The sequence below is a fragment of the Balaenoptera acutorostrata genome, chromosome 20 (genome assembly GCF_949987535.1).
Source record: "Balaenoptera acutorostrata chromosome 20, mBalAcu1.1, whole genome shotgun sequence".
Classification (NCBI taxonomy): Eukaryota; Metazoa; Chordata; class Mammalia; order Artiodactyla; family Balaenopteridae; genus Balaenoptera; species Balaenoptera acutorostrata.
This window is the reverse complement of record NC_080083.1, coordinates 617892-635819: the sequence shown is the minus strand read 5'-3', so window position 1 is coordinate 635819 and position 17928 is coordinate 617892. Positions and strand designations below refer to the sequence as shown.

Genomic DNA, 17928 nt, shown 5'->3' with positions numbered 1-17928 from the left:
TCCAAGCTGCGGACGCCAGTGCCAACTCCAGGGGCACATGCTAGACAGAGTGGTCACACGAGGGATAAATAAAGGAGGTCAAGCCACGGAAGGGCACTGGGTTCGGTCAGTTGGGTAAGGGCAGGAAAAAGAATCACGTCTGACTCTTTTTCCAGAGGTGAGCCCAGAGCAGAGGGCACGGGCCACTACGCTGCCCGGCGGGTCCAAACGGCCTCAGGGAAGCTTCTTGAGGCCTGGGCGCACCAGCATTCTCCAGGACGGGCGCCCGTTAGCTGGCTTGGGGACGCAGAAGACGGGGAGGGAGACGTGCCACCGGCAGATGCCGTCGTGCCACAGACGTGCGCACACCTCACGCCGGGCACGCGGCCCCGTCTCCTGAACCCCTCAGGACCCTGAGGCGGAGACTGTCACCACTGCAGAAAGTAATCTCAAAAACGAGGAAAACGTATACACGATTGGAGTCCTTGCTGTTGTCAACGCGACTGTCAAAATGTTTCTGAAAATTTTTTCTTTTAAAAAACATAGAAAATACATATTTTTAAAAATCTGGATGTACTATTTCAAAACGTTCAACTCTCTTCTTAACCAGGTGACAGGTGTCCCTAGATCTGAGAGGGAGGGGCTCCTTCAGGGGAAACATGCCTTTGCTCTAACAGTGGAGCTGGACCCCCCTCCGCTCCCCCCAGCGCCTGAGATGAACCCCCAGTGAGACAGGACACTCAGCTCCACGGAGCTCTTGTCCAGTGGCCACACTCATCCTGAAAAGCACTGCTCCTCTCCCCACACCACAGACGAGAACACTGAGACGTACGAGGCTACCGCAAGTGACCACAGTCAGCTAGCAGACGGAGCTGGAATCCAACCCACACACATCCGTCCCGGTATTTTCTGACAAACTCCTTGAGGACCGACCAATTCAGTTTCGTTTCATTTTGACAGGTTCCACAAGGGGGAAAAGCCCAGCCCGAAACAAGCCCAGCCTTGCTCCCCGGGGCAAGACTGACTGGGGCATTTGCGGGGGTCGGGGGCAAGGCGCCCCGGACAAGCCGGACCTCGAGGTAGAAGCCCTTTGGTATGCAGGGACACAGGTTTCCAGGCTAACTTGCCACCACCCCACACCCAGGACAGCTGCAGCACAGAGGTGGAGCCTGGCCAGTCACCGAAGGGCCTCTTTATGAACCGAATGTTAGTGACCCCCTCAAAATTTCTACATTGAAACCCTACCCCCCAGTGAGATGGTATTGGGAGGTGGGGCCTCTGGGAGGTGGTAGCATTGGATGAGGTCATGAGGGCAGAGCACGTATGAACGGCATTAGTGGCCTGCGTGCTCCTCTCTGCCACGTGAGGACACAGGGAGCAATCTGGAACACAGAAGACGGCCCTCACCAGGACCTGACCATGCTGCACCCCTCCAGCCTCCAGAACTTTGAGAAACAAACTACATTGTTTAAAAGCCACTCAGTCGATGGTACTTGTCACAGCAGCCCAAACGGAGTACGACAGCCTCTGCAGGTCAGCCCACCTTCCAGCACCCCCGAGGAGGGACACCCCTGCAGGACATCCACTTCACCCTTTGCTGACTGCCCGAGTGACAGGCTGGCAACAGAGATGTGATGCCTGGAAGGATTTCTCCTGTGGGAATAACTCTGAGCAAGGAAACCAAAAAGGGCCTCTCATCATTTAAACCCCAAAAGTTCACATCAGAGAATTTTTCTGAATGGTCAGTGTATTTTCATCTTTGTGCTTTCCTGTTTTCACAAGATTTGTACAATGAGTATGTTACTTTTATAATTGGGAAAAAGGGACTTCCCTGGTGGTGCAGTGGTTAACAATCTACCTGCCAATACAGGGGACACGGGTTCAAGCCCTGGTCCAGGAAGATCCCACATGCCGTGGAGCAACTAAGCCCAAGAGCCACAACTACTGAAGCCCGCGGGCCTAGAGCCCGTGCTCCGCAACAAGAGAAGCCACCGCGATGAGAAGCCCGCGCACCGCAACGAAGAGTAGCCCCCGCTCGCCGCAACCAGAGAAAGCCTGCGCGCAGCAACGAAGACCCAATGCAGTTAAAAATAAATAAATAAATTTATAACTGGGAAAAACATTTGTAATAGCAAACGGTTTTCATGGCATTTGCTCTCTTGCATGTGACCACTCCCCTTGGTTTCAAGATCCAATCCAGTCTTTACATATTTTTTAGTGTCTACATTTTAGCTACAGATTAGCTTCACTGTAAGAAATCTTAATAGGCAAATTCAAAGTTAGAAGGACAGTAAATGCAGGGGCGACTTTTTACACTAGGACACGGCTGCACAGCAGTACATTTAGACTTCCCTGCGGGCACCAGCAAGGACACAGTACTGGGTGGCTCAGTCCTGCTGTGACTGGGCAGGAGCTTGGAAAGAAGGGGCCTGCGAGGAAGAGGAGAGGAAGAGGGAGGGGCTGAGAAGCAAATGACTTTCAGCTGGCTCCAAGCTCACAAGGCTTGTGTCTTTGACATGGCTATTTTTGGGTTTCTGAGTGGGGAGAAAAAAAGAAATTCTTCCCACCGCCGCCTAGCTTGGCAGCCCCTTTGCCCAGGCTCCCCCTCCCTGCCCCTCCCCGCTCCACAGCCCCTCAGGGATGAAGGAAGCCCACCCTGGAGTATTGCTCTCCCCCCAGCCACCAACCACCCCTCGTGCTCTTAGGAGTATTGGGAGGCGTCACCCACTTGCTTGTCTCTTTATACAGCGCTGGGGAAATGTGGAAATAAATGAAGCCTCAATTAGGCAGGCATCCAAGGTTTGGGGATGGGGCGGGGGAGGGGACCGAGGCTCCGTCCCAACCCAGGAATGCCTGAGAAAGCTCCAGGAGCCTCCAGCAGCCTCCGAGAGTGGAGGCTTCCCACAGACTCCTTTTCGGTCCGCACTGATCAGGCGGCCAGAGGCCCGGGAGCCCGGCTTCATTCCCACAGCAACTCACTTCAGGAGGCCTGCCGGCTGCAGGAGGGCTGGCCCCCCTCCGCCACCCCACGCACAGAGGGAAGGGAGGACTCCTGCCCCCTCCTTCTTCCTCCCTGGTGCCCTTCCCAGTGCAGGAGAGGCAGGAACCTAAGAGTGCGGACCCAGACCCAGGCGCGCTGGCAGCCCTCCAGGCCGAACAAAGGCAGTTTTCCCCTTTTAACTGTGGAAACTCAGCGTTTCTTATTTATTCCATTCTGAGCCTGGAAAGAGCAATGAAACGGAGATCTTGTTTCTTCCCCTGAGTGGTGGGGTGCAGGGAGAGAGGCGGATTCTGTAGGGAGGAGACTGGGCAGGAAGAAGTTCACAGATATTTTTAGAGACATGGGAATTAAGCAAGCAGGGACCTTCTGGGGCCGGAAACGTTTCTGTTTCCATCCCAACTCTGAAAGGCCAGTGGGTGAATGAGAGTGAGGGCCCAGGAGGCAGAGCGTGGCAGGGAGGGAGCATCAGACTCCAAGGGAAGGAGAAACAAGCGGGGAGCCGAGGTCTCTGAGGGCCACTTTGCTGCTACCATCCAGGCTGTTTCTGCACTTACACAAGTTGAGCAAATGTCACGACTACACAGCAGCGAGGGGCGGCACAGAGTGCTGGCACCCGGCCCCCCGCAGGGCCACCCCTCGGCTGCCTGCTCTCAGCCCCCAGCTCGCAGAGGTGCGGGGAGGTGCGAGGGGCCAGGGTGAGATGCCAATCACCCCAACTTCCTTTGCTGCTGGTTCTGGTTTGACTGTGGAGAAATGAAATGGAAGCTAAAATAAGGCTTTTCAATTATCTCCAGGCTTCCGATGAGTCAGGCTATCTCAGTTGAGACCACAAATATGGTCTGAACCGTCTGTGGGGTGCCTCACTCAGCAAGCATCTCTCTACAGCCTCCGGAATAGCCACACAAATCTGGGTACAGGACGTGGAGAGAGGAAAATGGAGAACAAAGTGGGCGACCTTGGACGCCCTCCTCCCACTGATGCGGTGCGGCGTTTCCGGAGTGCAATCCAGCAATAACTAACTATCGACTACCTCAAAAACATTCACACCCGGGACCCAGCAATTCTGCTTCTGGGAACGTCTGCTGAAGCATTATATTAAGAAAAAAAAGAAGAAAGAAAGAAAAAGAAAGCACTTAAGAGCAACTTGAAGGCCCACAGTATGGAACTGAGTAAACACGGCTACCTGATGGCATAGTACATAGCCATTAAAGACTGCACTTCAAAGGGTGACATAAGGAACTGTTAGAAGAGTTTTATTAAATATAACAATCTTACTTTTAGGCCTCATATAAGTATACAACTACACATCATAAGAGGACACATAAACCATGAAATTGACAGATTTTTATCTCTTGGTATAGGGCAACTTTGTTTTTTGCATGCTTTTTGTGTGTTTCCCAAAATTTTCATCATGAACATATTTTATTTCTGGCATTGGGGAGCAAAAATCACTATTTCTTTAGCCCCATCTTCTACCACCATCTCTGTGCTTTGACCAATCCTGCACCTCCACCTCCAGATTACTCCTAATTTGTTCTTTCCCGGAGAGACCCAGAGCTTGGCAGGAGCACTCCTGGGGCCGTGCAGGGTGTGTGCGTCTGTCTCTCTCAGCACTATGCCCCCGTGCTGGCTAACCACTCCTTCCTGACTACGGACTCTGAGATCCTGGAGGGCAGGACCCTTTCTCATCTTTATTCTTCCAACTCCCAGCCCATCCATGGCGTACAACAAGCAAGCAATGAGTGAATGAATGAATTCAACCTCTCTCCTGGTTTCCTAAGATTCCAGGAAGAGTCATCAGGAAAACATGCGATGTGGGGAGAAGGAAAACACGATAGTGTATGCGGCCCTGGAATAAGGACAGGCCCAAGCCCCAGATCCCCTGACGGTCTTTCTCAAGGCAGCCAGAGTATCAGTTACAGAACCTGCCCAGCCCATGACAACAAGGGTCTTATTGTTGGTACAAGTAGGTGACTGGGCCCAGTCAGTCAAGGGCCTTATTCACCAGAGGGAGATTAGACAGACTATCTCCCTCTAACTTTTCTGGAACAGCAGTCATCATTAACCCCTGGGTTTCCAACCAGAGAATCAAGAATTTCAACTATCTATGAAAGTACCTCTTCCTCATAAAAGGTGCTGAAGCAAATTATAGATTGAACACAATTCAGGAGGCGAACACACATACACCCGTAGCAGGCAGGTATACATTCATTCTCAAGCACGCCACACACACCCCACTAGGCACACATGAAGAGCTATGTTGACCCAGGGCAAGAACTGACCCACACAGGACAAATCAAGGAGAGAACAGAAGGGAACAGCAGCCTAGAAACAGAGGAGTAGGGCAGGCAGGAGAGGGTGCCCACGCACATGCCCTCTGTGCAAACCGATTCCTGAAATGCGTGAGGGGGGTCTCCAGTCAAACACTGCCAAAATCACACAGTGACATGTTTGAGTTGCTGATAAAACCCTAATAAAAATGACCACAGGGAATCTTTAAAAGGTATAAACTCTCGAAGACAAAAAACTGGAGAGGTGATAGCAGCAGATGTGGGATATTAAATAAATTTTGAAACCTCGGAAGTGGGTGTGCATACACGGAGAGTGGCCAGGTGAAGCAGAGGAAGCTTCTGGAGGGAAACCAGGAGGAGGAGGCTGACGCTGTCCCAGAACAGCAGCAAGCTCAGGGCCTAGAGGCCCCAGGCACCTCTGACTGAGGAGGCAAGGCCGAGAGCAGGAGGCCTGGTCAGCCCCTGTTCAAGGAGCAGTCAGACCCTGGCCCAGCTCTCGCCAGCAGCGCCCGGAAGGTACTCTCTGAAAAGGCTCTGGGCGTTGGGCAGCAGGCACCACGGGCTGGGGGGTGGGGGGGTTTGAAGATTCCATGAAAGTCTGCATCCTGAAAGTTGAGGTCTCCCTAACACCACGTTCTTCTGCTGCCCACAGGTCTCCCAGACTGGAGAGCAGAGGATTTGGATCTGGGGACTTGCCAGTTCCCTGCCTGACTGTCCTTCTAAGACGAGGCCAACCAGTCACCCACGTATACCCCGCACACACACAGTCTCGTTCTTAAATACAAACGTACAGCCAAGGGTCACAACTTGGATGAGGAAGCCCAAGACCAAAACAGGCAGAAAGGGACCTAAGAAGAAAGCAAGTCAGACCACAGACAGAACAGAATTTCAAAATAACTGAAATTATAAGAGAAAGTATTGCATCCATGAAACATGAATAAGATGCTATAAAAAGGGACACACAGAGAACAAAAAATGAGCCCTAAGAAACTAAAAATACGATAGCTGACCTAAGAACCAGAATAAAAATAAGAAAACAGGATAGCTGGGATCAGAAATAGAAGGGTTTACGGCAAGGTTAATGAAATCTCCGACACGACAAAGCCATGCAAAAAGACAATAAAATCAGAGCCTGTCCAAAAGGACCAACAGCCAAATAACAGGAGCTCCGAGAGTAAAGACCAGGGAAAACAAGGCAAAAGAAATTACCAGAGGAAAAAAAAAAATACAAGAAAACTTTCTGGACCAGAAGGACAGAACTTTCCTCATTGAAAGGTACACAGGCTTCTGACTCAATGAAAGAAAACAGATCCACACCGAAGCATACCTTCATGAAATTTTAGAACTCAAGGGATAACGAGAAGCTCCTAAAAGTTTTCAGAGAGAAAATTCCATTCATTTACAAAGGATCAGGAATCAGATCCTTTGTACATGAACTTCTCAATAGCAATGGCAGAAATTAAAAACAAAGAACAAAGCCTTCAAAATTCCAAGGGAAAATTATTTCCAGCCTGACATCCTATAACCAGTCCAGCTACCAAATCGAGAGTGTGGGTAGGAAAGGCATTTTTAGACATGCAAGGTCTCAAAACTTTTCTTCCCTGTGCCCTTCTCAAGAGGCTTTATCAAATGGAGAAGCAAACCAAAAAAGAAGAGATCCATCTAAGAAACTCAGGAGGAGGAGGAAGGGAACTCCCAAGTCAAGAGCTAAGCAGCGGGCCTGGAGAAGAGCCAAACGGCAACAAGAGGAGACAAGGCTCCATGAAGGATCCGACCATGGAAAAAGAAGAGCCACTGTCCTAGGGACTTGCCCACACTAAGAGGAGTTTTGTAGTTCTGTCAGAAAGTTTAAAGTTCAATCAAGCTTAGTTAAATATAAATCAAACAAACGAAGGGGGGAGGGCAATTATCAACTGCAAGAGAAATCAAACGTGAAAGGAAACATAGTCATGGGGTACTACATGGCTTGGACATGCACATTTCTTACAGTGTCATAATAACGTAAACACTACTGACTTAACCCTACTGTTTACTGCCCTGCGCCTGTGTTAGCAGGATGGGGGAGGACGAGAGAGGGTGTGAGGCAGGCCCGTGCCCGCACACACGGACGTGTGGGGAGGTGAGGGTGGCAAAGCCAGCAGGCGCAAGAACCGAACCCTACGTGTGGGGAGTGAAATCCACAGACAGCGCCTTCCGAAACTCAAGAAATGACAGGATACATGTGTTATTTACAAACACAGAGGTAGGTACTGAAACCCTCCAGCTACAAGAACTGGCAGCGGCCTCCTGCGGGAACAGGCACAGGAGGAAGGAGTGGCGCAGGCTGGTGCACGCTTCTGTATAACAAGCCTTGTGGCTACAGACTTGGCTTTTTAATCTATGTATGTATATTATTAAAAAAAAAAAATTAAAGCCCCCACGATGGTTTAAAATTCCCATCTGGCCCATTTTCAGGCTTCACGTACGTCAGGGAGCACAGAGATCCCAGGGTAAATACTGAGCTACTGGCCGGAAACGGACACACGCCTTTCAAAAGACTGCTCGCCATCGCCCCCACAGGTCCAGGAGGCTGACCTCCAGGGTCTTCAGACAAGTCAGTTAGCTCTGGATGCAACTTCTCTTTAGGGTGTGTGCGTATATTATTTCCTCCCTGGGCAAGGCTGTTAGAAATAAAGGACTGTTTTCCCTAAGTCAAAAACCTCAAACACGGCCTTCACTGGAGGAGAGTTCATGTGTTTCCCAAAGTAATTACGGAAAGATCATTTCTAAGGTTGGGACGGTTTTGAACACTGGATTTGGGGGTTTAATGTAAAGTTTAAACTAAATAACCAGGTGTGTTCTAAAATTCGGCAAATGCTTTTCTCCCTGATGGGAAGAGGCTAACAATCCGTGGGAGAAGCCAGTATGGATGAAAGTGCTACCAAGCTAGCGGATGTTCACACTGTTAAACCAACAGGCTGACGCTCCATACGGCGACTCTCCCCTCTCCATCCTCTCAAGCATCCTTTAGGAACCAAGGCCCGTGACCTGGCAAATCGTTAGTGAGTGGATAAGTGAACAAACAGAACAGGAGTGCTTCCACACCCACTCCGTCTGCAGAGAACTGGCCCTGCCCTGCCCTCCGGGCAGTGGTGGCCGCCCTCGCCTGGCCCACACCAGCAGGACAAGGGGTCCCATCTAAGAAGACATCCCAATGTCTGTCAATGTCCCCTACGTGGGCCTACTTAGACAAAGAAGATAAAATGGCTTGGCACCCTAAGAGGACACTTTCACCCTGCTTTTCCTGGTTTGGAAAGGCAGGGCTTGTGTTTATTTCAGCAATAGAAGGGCAGATAAGAAGCTGGGCACGATGACCTGGTCCAGTGGCCAAGGGAAGCCCATGAAGAGAAAGGAAGGAGCATCAGGGAACATTCAAGAATTCCCACCAACAATGTGGGGTCAGGCTGTTTTCCTAACCTCTTCTCACAGAGCAGGAATCGTGTGCTCTTCTCTGTCTCGGAAGGAAGCCCCCAAAAGATCAGAAGCCTGAAGCGTCCTCTCGACACTCACGCCGCACCTCCTACCTCAAGCTGGGGTCGGTACCCCAGCCTGTCTCGGGCCTGCTCCCCACCTTCCTCCAGCGGATGGGCAGGGAGGACTGACTGAGCGCCAATTACAGACGCGAGGGTCTGCTGGTGCGGGAATGGGGAGCTCACGGCTCCTGTTCACACACAACCCTGACTCCAGGCAGTGAGAGCCCCGCGTGGAGGCGCAGCCGTGCCTCTGAACCTGCTGGAGGGTGACAGCGGAGACCCCTCCTCCCCCCGTACCTCCCTTTCCTCATCTGTCAAAGGTGAGGGCTGAAGGAGAGGACGCCTTCGAGGACCCACATCCACCACTGCCTGGCCCCTCAACCACCGGCACCCGAATATGTGGCGGTGCTGGTAGGTCTCCTCCTGAGAAAGCGCTGGAAGGTAGGGCCAGGCGTGTCCTCCACACCAGGCACAAGTCTGGCCTCCACCCAGCAGGGGATTCTTCAGACACTGGCTGCCTTACGGGAGGGACGGAGGAAAAGAGGCTGCCTGGCCCTTTTCTGCCCGTCACAGCCCTGTGCGCTCAGCAGGCGTCAGCACCCATCACACCACGTTAACCAGGCAGAGCTCCGGCACCGGGTGCTGGGAGGGGGATCCGCTCACAGCACAGGAGCCAGAGCAGCTCCGCCCGCCAGGCCTCCCACCCACGGCTCAAGGCCAGAAGCCCAGCTCTGCCTTGGGCAAGGTTCACCTTGGGCTCTCCCCACAGAACCATTTTCAGGATTAAATGGGAACCCAGTGAGAGCAGCAGCTAGCACAGTGATTGGGCGTGGTTTTTTTTTTTTAGCTCTGCATTTATCAGAGGCTAGCTGGTTCCAAAAAATGTCCATGGCTACCTGGAGGAAGTGAGCCTCGGGCTTCTGCCCCGGTGACAGCCACCACGCCCTTAGACACACAGTCTGATGCCACTGACAAGCATCCGTGCACACGGCCTTTCAGCTGGGGCCTGGGCACCGCAAAGCACTGTCGGGCCCCCAGACCCTCACTGGTCAGCGGGGAGACAGGTACAAGCCCCACCAGTGGGTTCAGAGGGAAAAGTGAATCACTGACAGTGGACTGGGAAGAACAGCCCAGCGCATCCACCAGGCAGAGGTACAGACAGAAGCCCAAAAGGAAGGTGACCTGAGGAGGGTCAGAGAGCAGGTGCAGCAGAAGCTGGCTGGAATCCCGGCCTTGCGATGAGGCCGCAAGGACCCTTCTCCGCTGCTCGAGGACGAGCGTGCTCCCGGGCGGCTGGAGGTGGGCCACAACTGCCGCGGTACAAAGTCCTTCAGCGCCTCCCTCCGCGGTTTGGGGAGTTTCTTTCCCCTCCACCTGCGCTGCCCCATTCCCACACCCCACGGTCCCACTGGCTGGGTCAGCAATTCCACCCTCGTTAGAAGTCACACAGAACCAGCCTCGCCAACAGGACGACGTGGGATTCCCGCTTCCCTCACCTCGCCCTGCGGGCCAGCTTGATGGGAGGGATGCCAGCCGTGCTGTCTGCGGAACCTTCGGCTGGGAGGGCTGTGAGGAGGAGCTGACCCCATAACCTGGGCAACATCACCTCTCCGTCCCCTAATGGGTACAGGGCCGGTCCTTCCCCACGCTGCACCTGTGCCCGGCTCACTCTGGAAACACAGCGGATCTGTGCCGTTGGGGACAACCGTGGGTGGGCCCATCGTTCTCCTTCCCGTCTTCCATGTACTGCCTTTCTCTGTTCCCATCTCCGGTGCCCGTCTCAAGCCCGCCAGGGGCATCCATAAGCACCACCTAACCCTGCCCAGAACCGGAGTTGAGGACAGGAGGAGGGAGGAAGACGAAGTGAAGAGCCAGCCATGCCCACTGTCTCCTGGCCCCATCCCAGGCAAAGCCCTCCAGCCCTAAGACCTGGCCCAGCTCCTCTCCGCTGTGAAAGCTTCCAGGCAGAGCCAGCTTGCCCTGCTCTGTGTCCAGAGCACTCTGCATGAGCTCCCTCCAATCACACCCTTTGTGGCCGCTGAATAATGGCCCCAGAGATACCCACACCCCAGTCCCCAGAACCTGTGAGTATGACCTCAGGTGGCAGAAGGGACTCTGCAGGTGTGATTAAAGATCCTGAGATGCAGGGATGACCCCGCCTTATGCGGGTGGGCTTTACATGTCATCACAAGTGTCCTTTCAGGAGAGAAGCGGGGGAGAACCGACACAGGCGAGGAGAGGTGACGATGCAAGCAGAGAGGCAAGGACGGGGCCACGAGCCGAGGGGCGCAGGCGGTCCCTGGAATCTGAAAAGGGCGAGACACCACTGTCGCCTGGAGCCGCAGGGATGCCGAGCTGCACGCCTGACCTCCAGGACTGTGGGAGCAAGTCAGTGCTGTCTTAAGACGGTAGGTCAGCGGCAGTGGTCACGGCAGCCACGGGAGACTAATACACTTACACATTGTGTATCATCATCAGAATTCTCTGCCCAGAATGAAGCCACCTTGAGCTCACTTCTGACACTCGAGAGACATCCGTGAATGATCAGTTCATCAACGTGCACGTGCACGTGGGCTGGATCAGCCCTTCAGAATAAGTCATCACATGGTACCAAGTGAGGTACCTTCCTTAAGAAACCCCGCCTGCCATCTGTGAGATTCTACCAGTGGAATCATGCCCTGGGTTCAGAGGGCTTTTCCGCCAAAAAGAACATCCCCTTCCCTTCCCTGTCCCAGAAAAGATTCTTCCGAAAGAGTGTTGTGGAGGGAAGGAGGGCAGGAGAGATTAAGACACTAACATATTAAGCTGCCTACTCACAATTAATGCCTTAAGTGGACTGGCTTATCAGACTGTGTGTGTTGCCCATTTCCCAGGAAAGTCCAAAGGAAGGAGATGGTCACGTGGGGAGGGCTGGGTGCATGACAGGGTCCTGAGTGGGGGCAGAGTGAGGAGCCCGCAAAGTCGGGGTGCAGGGGCTATGCCCTGGAGGCCTCTGCAGCCTGGCTTCATGCCGTCCAGCCCTGCAGAGGCGCGTGTGGGCACTGTGGGCACACACGTGGACACACCAGTACCACTCACTTGGCTTTGTTTCTTGGACCCCAAATGTTTTCTGTTGCTGACTCGCATAAAATGACCCATTTTTTGACAGTTCTCTCCTTGCTGCCACTTAATTAGCTTCCTAACCAATTATTCCCAGCTGCTCACTTTCCTAAAACCCAAAGTCACTCCCGTCTCTGCATGAGAGCCAGAGCTGCCCAGCCCATTACCACAGACGCTCACCCTCCAGGCCACAGTCGCAGCTGCCAGAGAAGTCCCCCCACAGCTCTGAAGACCTCCAACAAGGACACCCACCACTGCCCGGCCTCAGCTGCTATGCCAGCACAGAGTGAGGGCCACAGAACTCCCTCCCCCAGCTCAAGAGAACTGCTGCTCCGACCACCCCCATCACCTCCTCCCATCACTGAAGGAGCTGTGTGCGTGCAGTGGGCTGGACAGGGGAACAAGTGGACGAGAGGACGGAGAAGCTCCTGCAGCCTCCTCTGTGCACGAGTCGTGTGTGCCCCTCAGCAGCTGCGGGCACCCTGGGAGAAGCAGAGGGAAGACCGTGGGTTCTCACTAGGCTCACGGGCACCAGACACAGGCAGGTAGCTGATCCCTATTCTGCTGTCCTTGACTCAGCACTCAGGTAACTGGGAAGGAAGGAAAGTACACAGGACGGTCCCAGTAACACAGAAAGGCACTCATGGGGCAACCCGGTCACCAAGTCCTCTCACTCTGGTCTGAAAGTCAAAGGAGGAGGATTCCCGGGGGGGCGGCCTTCTTAAACGTTTATGACAGAGACTCAAGCGCCAGAGTCAAGGAGGACAGCAGACCGATTCCCCACTTGGTCAGCCAACAGGTGCCGAGCTTCTCCCACACCCGCGTGTATTATTTAAGGTCCCATCTATGCAGGCAAATAGCAGGCTCTGCCTCGAGGTGCTCACTGCCCTGTACAGGGAGACCCACGTGGAAATATGCGTCCTGGGGACAAGGGACAGAGGAAGGAGATCGGTCTGACCTGGACCCACCTGGGAGTGGTGCCTGTGTCTTCTCTTGGTTCTTGTGAATGATTCAGGTTACCTGTAGAGCCTTCCTAGCCCACCTGGCAGGTATGTATTTGCTCCCTTCTACCTGACCCTCTGTAGCCACTCATTCCCATGTGTTCTTCTCTAACTTCTTTCCTCTATGAGGCTCAGGCCACCAGGTGACAGATCCTAACACTGAAAGCACAGAACATCTGCCCTGCCCCAGACTCAGGCCCCCCATGTTAACAGTTAGCCCTTCCCTTTGGGACTAGGCAACCAAGAACCTGACGGCTTGCCCCACACCTACTGATTGAGCCCCTCCTGCACTGGGTTTCCCCAGCCACAAATGGACATCTGGACCAGGTCATCTCTAGAAACCTCTGTTCTTCATCCCAAACAGCCCCATCATTAACTGCTGGTGGCCCCATCCCCCAGCTGTTCCATACTGAGAAACGTCACCCAAGCCAGCATGCAGAGTGGTAAACGACAACAAAAAGCTACCAGAGGCGGGGCTTCCCTGGTGGCGCAGTGGTTGAGAATCTGCCTGCTAATGTAGGAAACACGGGTTCGAGCCCTGGTCTGGGAAGATCCCACATGCCGTGGAGCAACTAGTCCCGTGAGCCACAACTACTGAGCCTGCGCGTCTGGAGCCTGTGCTCCGCAACAAGAGAGGCCACAATAGTGAGAGGCCCGTGCACCGCGATGAAGAGTGGCCCCCACTTGCCACAACTGGAGAAAGCCCTAGCACAGAAACGAAGACCCAACATAGCAATCAATCAATCAATCAATCACTAAAGAAATCTTAAAAAAAAAAAAAAAAAAAAAAAAAAGCTACCAGAGGCAGAATGCTGCACCTTCCAATAGACACCAGGCTCAGACATCTTAACAAGCCTATGTCTCCAAGCTCCTCCTCAACTCAGTTAAAAGGAGGGGAGCGCAGGGAAGGACTTAAAAGTTCGGCCACCAGTTTCCAGGGAACAACATCTGTACACAGGGATGCCTCATTCTAACGGGTGAAGTCTCCTGCGTCCCAGTGAGTCAAACTTGGGGAAAGAAGGCATGTGACACTTGTGAGTTTCACCGCTGACCCCTGACCTTTTGACAACAAGGCTCTGCTGTCAGTTGGGAGGAGTTCCCAGTCCCAACTGGGTTCATCTTGCCCTTCCTTGCTCACTCACTGTAACATTTCCAAGTAACTTGAAGTTGACCCAAAGATGCTCTAGGGCAAAGCGGCCTGCAGGAAGCCCAGAGGCAGAGCTCAGGGTCCTCTCTGCACCCACCCCTCATGCTGTCATCCACATCCGCCCCAAGAGACTACATACACCTCCAGCCAAGGAAGCCCTTGCATACATAATACACATTCACAGACTCTATTTTATCCGCAACATACATAAGAGTCATTAAGGAATTAAATGCTACAACATCCCTCCCAAAGAGGTGAAAATGATGTGTAGTTTGTCATGATTAAGTAAAGATAGGGTAAGGAATTCATCTACAGCCCCCAAGTCTAGAAAATTAAAGCATGCAGGGGGTAAAACACCTCAACACCCTGGAATCACCTTCTAGACAGCCCGGCGGGTGCATGACTCCTGAGCTCTCCCAGGCTGAGCCACTGTGAGCGGAGAGCCACTCTCCACTTTTCCTCATGAACAATAGCCCCTGCAGAAGCCTCAGAGTTTACCTTGAAAGATGGGTGTTGTTCACACATCAGGCAACACTGGCAAAGCACTTACCACTTCTGCAAATGTTTTTTTTAAAGTTCATTATTTTGGAAAACTAAGTTAATTAAATGGTCGACACAGAAGAGGTGCCTTGCTCGTGCAGGCTAGTGGACTGGGCCTTCAGACACCCAGATGATTCTACCTCAGAAGCAGGTCTGTCCAGTCAGGACATATTCTTCTCTGCAGCTGGGGGGTGGGGTGGGGGCGGGGGTGAAGGAGGGGTGGGATTATCCCACAATTTCAACTAAGGTAGCGCCAGACTGTATCAGTTTTAAAACTTGTATTAAGTTTCTGTGCAGAATTCCACTGAAAGACAGAGGTCTCCCAACCTGTCTGTGACAGCACCGGGAGGGCCCAGTGGAACGTGGTGCATCTGCAGGGCCCGGGAATGGCTTCCACTCTGTAACAGCCCGCATCTTGCTCACAGGCTAGCGTAAGGATGAGAAAACTTCCCAGTTCAAAGCTATTTTTCAAAACTACCAGTTTTACCACGGCAAGCACAGGACTGCAGAGGAGCAGCTGAGCAGAGGAGGGGAAGGAAGGAAGGACGCCCAGGCTCACGGTGGGCCCAACACCACCACGAGGCTTCTGTGGAGGGAAATCAGGCAGGCAGGAGGCCCTGCTCAAGGACGCTCAGTCAGAAAGAGCGGAACCAGAGCAAAACCCTTAGTTACTGGACCCCAAACCAAAGCTCTCTCCCTACACCCTTCAGGTTCCCGGCGCCCTGACACAGCAGGCCTGCCTCTGTGCCCTGGAGGCTGAAACTGCGTGGAAAAGTACGAAGGCCGAAGCCAGGCCAAACACATGACGGGTTTAAAAATAAATCTAAAGACATGAGACTAATCCGTAAAACATCAGACGTGGGGAAGCTTCTCCGCAGCTCGGACAGGCACGGGGCTGAGTACTGTTCTGATTTCTACACATCTCTGAATGTACGTCCACACACCCGGACTGCAGGCCTGAAGTTAGTTTAGTTCAGCGAGCTGGAAGGCACATGAGAACCTCCTAGAGCTGCCAGTCTGTGGCTACAGACAGACCCGAGGGGTGGGCAGGAGGCCAAGAGCCAGCCTGGCCCTCGGCCAGCGCCACCTCCCACACCGCACGCAGAGCCGCCCATCACTAGACACAGCGGGGGAAGGACCCCGTCATTCTCCCAGGAGGCGTCTCACCAGTTCACAAATCCCAGTTCTGTCACTCGTAAGTTGAGTGATGCCACCATCTCTCGGGGCCTCAGTTTCTTCCGTGAAACAGAGTAACAGTATCTGTCAACCAATACTGCTGTGACCATCACGTTAGAGGTCGTGCCTGAAGAGCAAACACAGAGCACCGGGCTGAGCGTGCGGCCCCTCCCCAACCCTGTGACCAGCAGGATGGTGGCCAATGCCCCCTCTCTCCTCCCAGAAGACTCCTCTGACTCCCCAGTCCATCCACTGCCCTGAAGAGCGTGCGCACTGCGGTCCACTTGGTATTTAACTCTCACGTGTCCACGTGGGTCCCAACAGGCTGTGAGCGTCACCGTGAGAGGAACCTTCTTTTGGCCGTGTGTCCTCCCCCACGGCCCTTTGCTACGGACACAACAGCCACCGTGGTTACCAATGACTCAGATGTGTCGGCCTGCCTAGGAAAGCTCCAAGCAAGGGGGAGGAGAGCCAGCGCTTAAAGCAGGGGTTCTCCAATGTCTATGCTTCTTAAAATCGCAGGGAGTGGTTATTTAAACTGTGGCTACCTGGGCCTTGCCCTCAGGAGGTTCTAAGCAGGAGATGCGATGGGGACTCAGCTGCAGAGGAGCGAGAGAACCTCAAAGACAGTCCCCACTGGCAGCAGGGCCAAGGTGAGTCCCTCCCCATGCTCCCCTGGGGCCCAAATGCATGGAGAATGAAGTGGGCAAAGGTCCTGGGATCAAAGCAACCTCCAGGACTTGGTCCTACAGGAAGAAAAATGTAAAGGAGCCAGAACCCTAACCTGTTAGCACTCAGCATCCTCTGAAGAGCGTTCAGACCAAGCCCACCACTTCACATGAAAGCACAGACCCCAAGAGCGACTTCTCAGGCTGGAGCGTCTCCTCCTAGGGGGCTGACAAACCCACAGCTGCCCTCGAACAAGGCACTACCCAAGGGCTAAAAGTGTTCTCCCTACTATGTGTAGGGATGTGAAGCACACTGAAGCCCTTGCAGCATGGCCCCTGTGAAGGCGCAAAGCTCTGGTCTGTCCAGACTTTCTAGGAATCTCAGGGCAGAGGAGGGGGGAAGACACCCCACACACCTGCCGGGGAAGCATGGGTACAACCTCTGCACGGTTCCCACAAAGGAGAGACCCAGGGTCAGTTTGTTTCAGAGCAGAAAGAGTTCAACAGCATTAGACCTTCCAGAATTTTGTTTTTTTTTTAAATAAGGAGATTCTGGGACTTCCCTGGTGGTCCAGTGGTTAAGACTTCGCGCTCCCAATGCAGGGGGCCCGGGTTCAATCCCTGGTCAGGGAACTAGATCCTACATGCCGCAGCTAAGACCCAGCACAGCCAAATTAAATAAATAGATAGATAGATAATTTTTTTTTTTTCCTTATTTATTTATTTATTTATTTATTTATTTTTTTGGCTGTGTTGGGTCTTCGGTTCGTGCGAGGGCTTTCTCCAGTTGCGGCAAGCGGGGGCCACTCTTCATCGCGGTGCGGGGACCGCTCTTCATCGCGGTGCGCGGGCCTTTCTCTATCGCGGCCCCTCCCGTCGCGGGGCACAGGCTCCAGACGCGCAGGCTCAGCAATTGTGGCTCACGGGCCCAGCTGCTCCGCGGCATGTGGGATCTTCCCAGACCAGGGCTCGAACCCGCGTCCCCTGCATTAGCAGGCAGATTCTCAACCACTGCGCCACCAGGGAAGCCCAGATAATTTTTTTAAAATAAAATAAAGTAAAGAGATTCTGACATATGCTCTGACATGAATGAATCTTGAGGACATTATGCTAAGTGAAATAAGCCAGACACAGAAGGACAAATACCATATGACCCCACTTGCAGGAGGTCCCTATAGTCCTCAAACCCGTAGAAGCAGGAAGCAGAAGGGTGTGTGGTGGGGGCTGGGGGAGGGGTGGGGAGTGAGGGTTTAATGGGGACAGAGTTTCAGCCTAGAAGATGGAAGGGGCTCTAGAGAGGGATGGTGGTGATGGCTGCACAACAACGTGAACGTGCTTAATGCCACTGAACTATATAATCTTAAAAATGGCTAAAATGGTAAATTTTGTTGCACATACTTTACCACAGTTTAAAAGCAAACAGCAACAACAACAGAACATGTTTTTGCCTGGCTTCCAGGAGGAAAAAGGAAGAGAAGACGAAATCAAGAGACAAGGCTGCCAGAGCTCATCGG

At 53.1% G+C, this 17928-nt stretch overlaps 1 protein-coding gene across 9 annotated transcripts in view; it reads right to left on the bottom strand.

The window, feature by feature from the left end:
* MPRIP (myosin phosphatase Rho interacting protein) overlaps positions 1 to 17928 on the bottom strand; it is a 127950-nt gene that overhangs the window by 70235 nt on the left and 39787 nt on the right. The gene's annotated exons all lie outside the window — the stretch shown is intronic.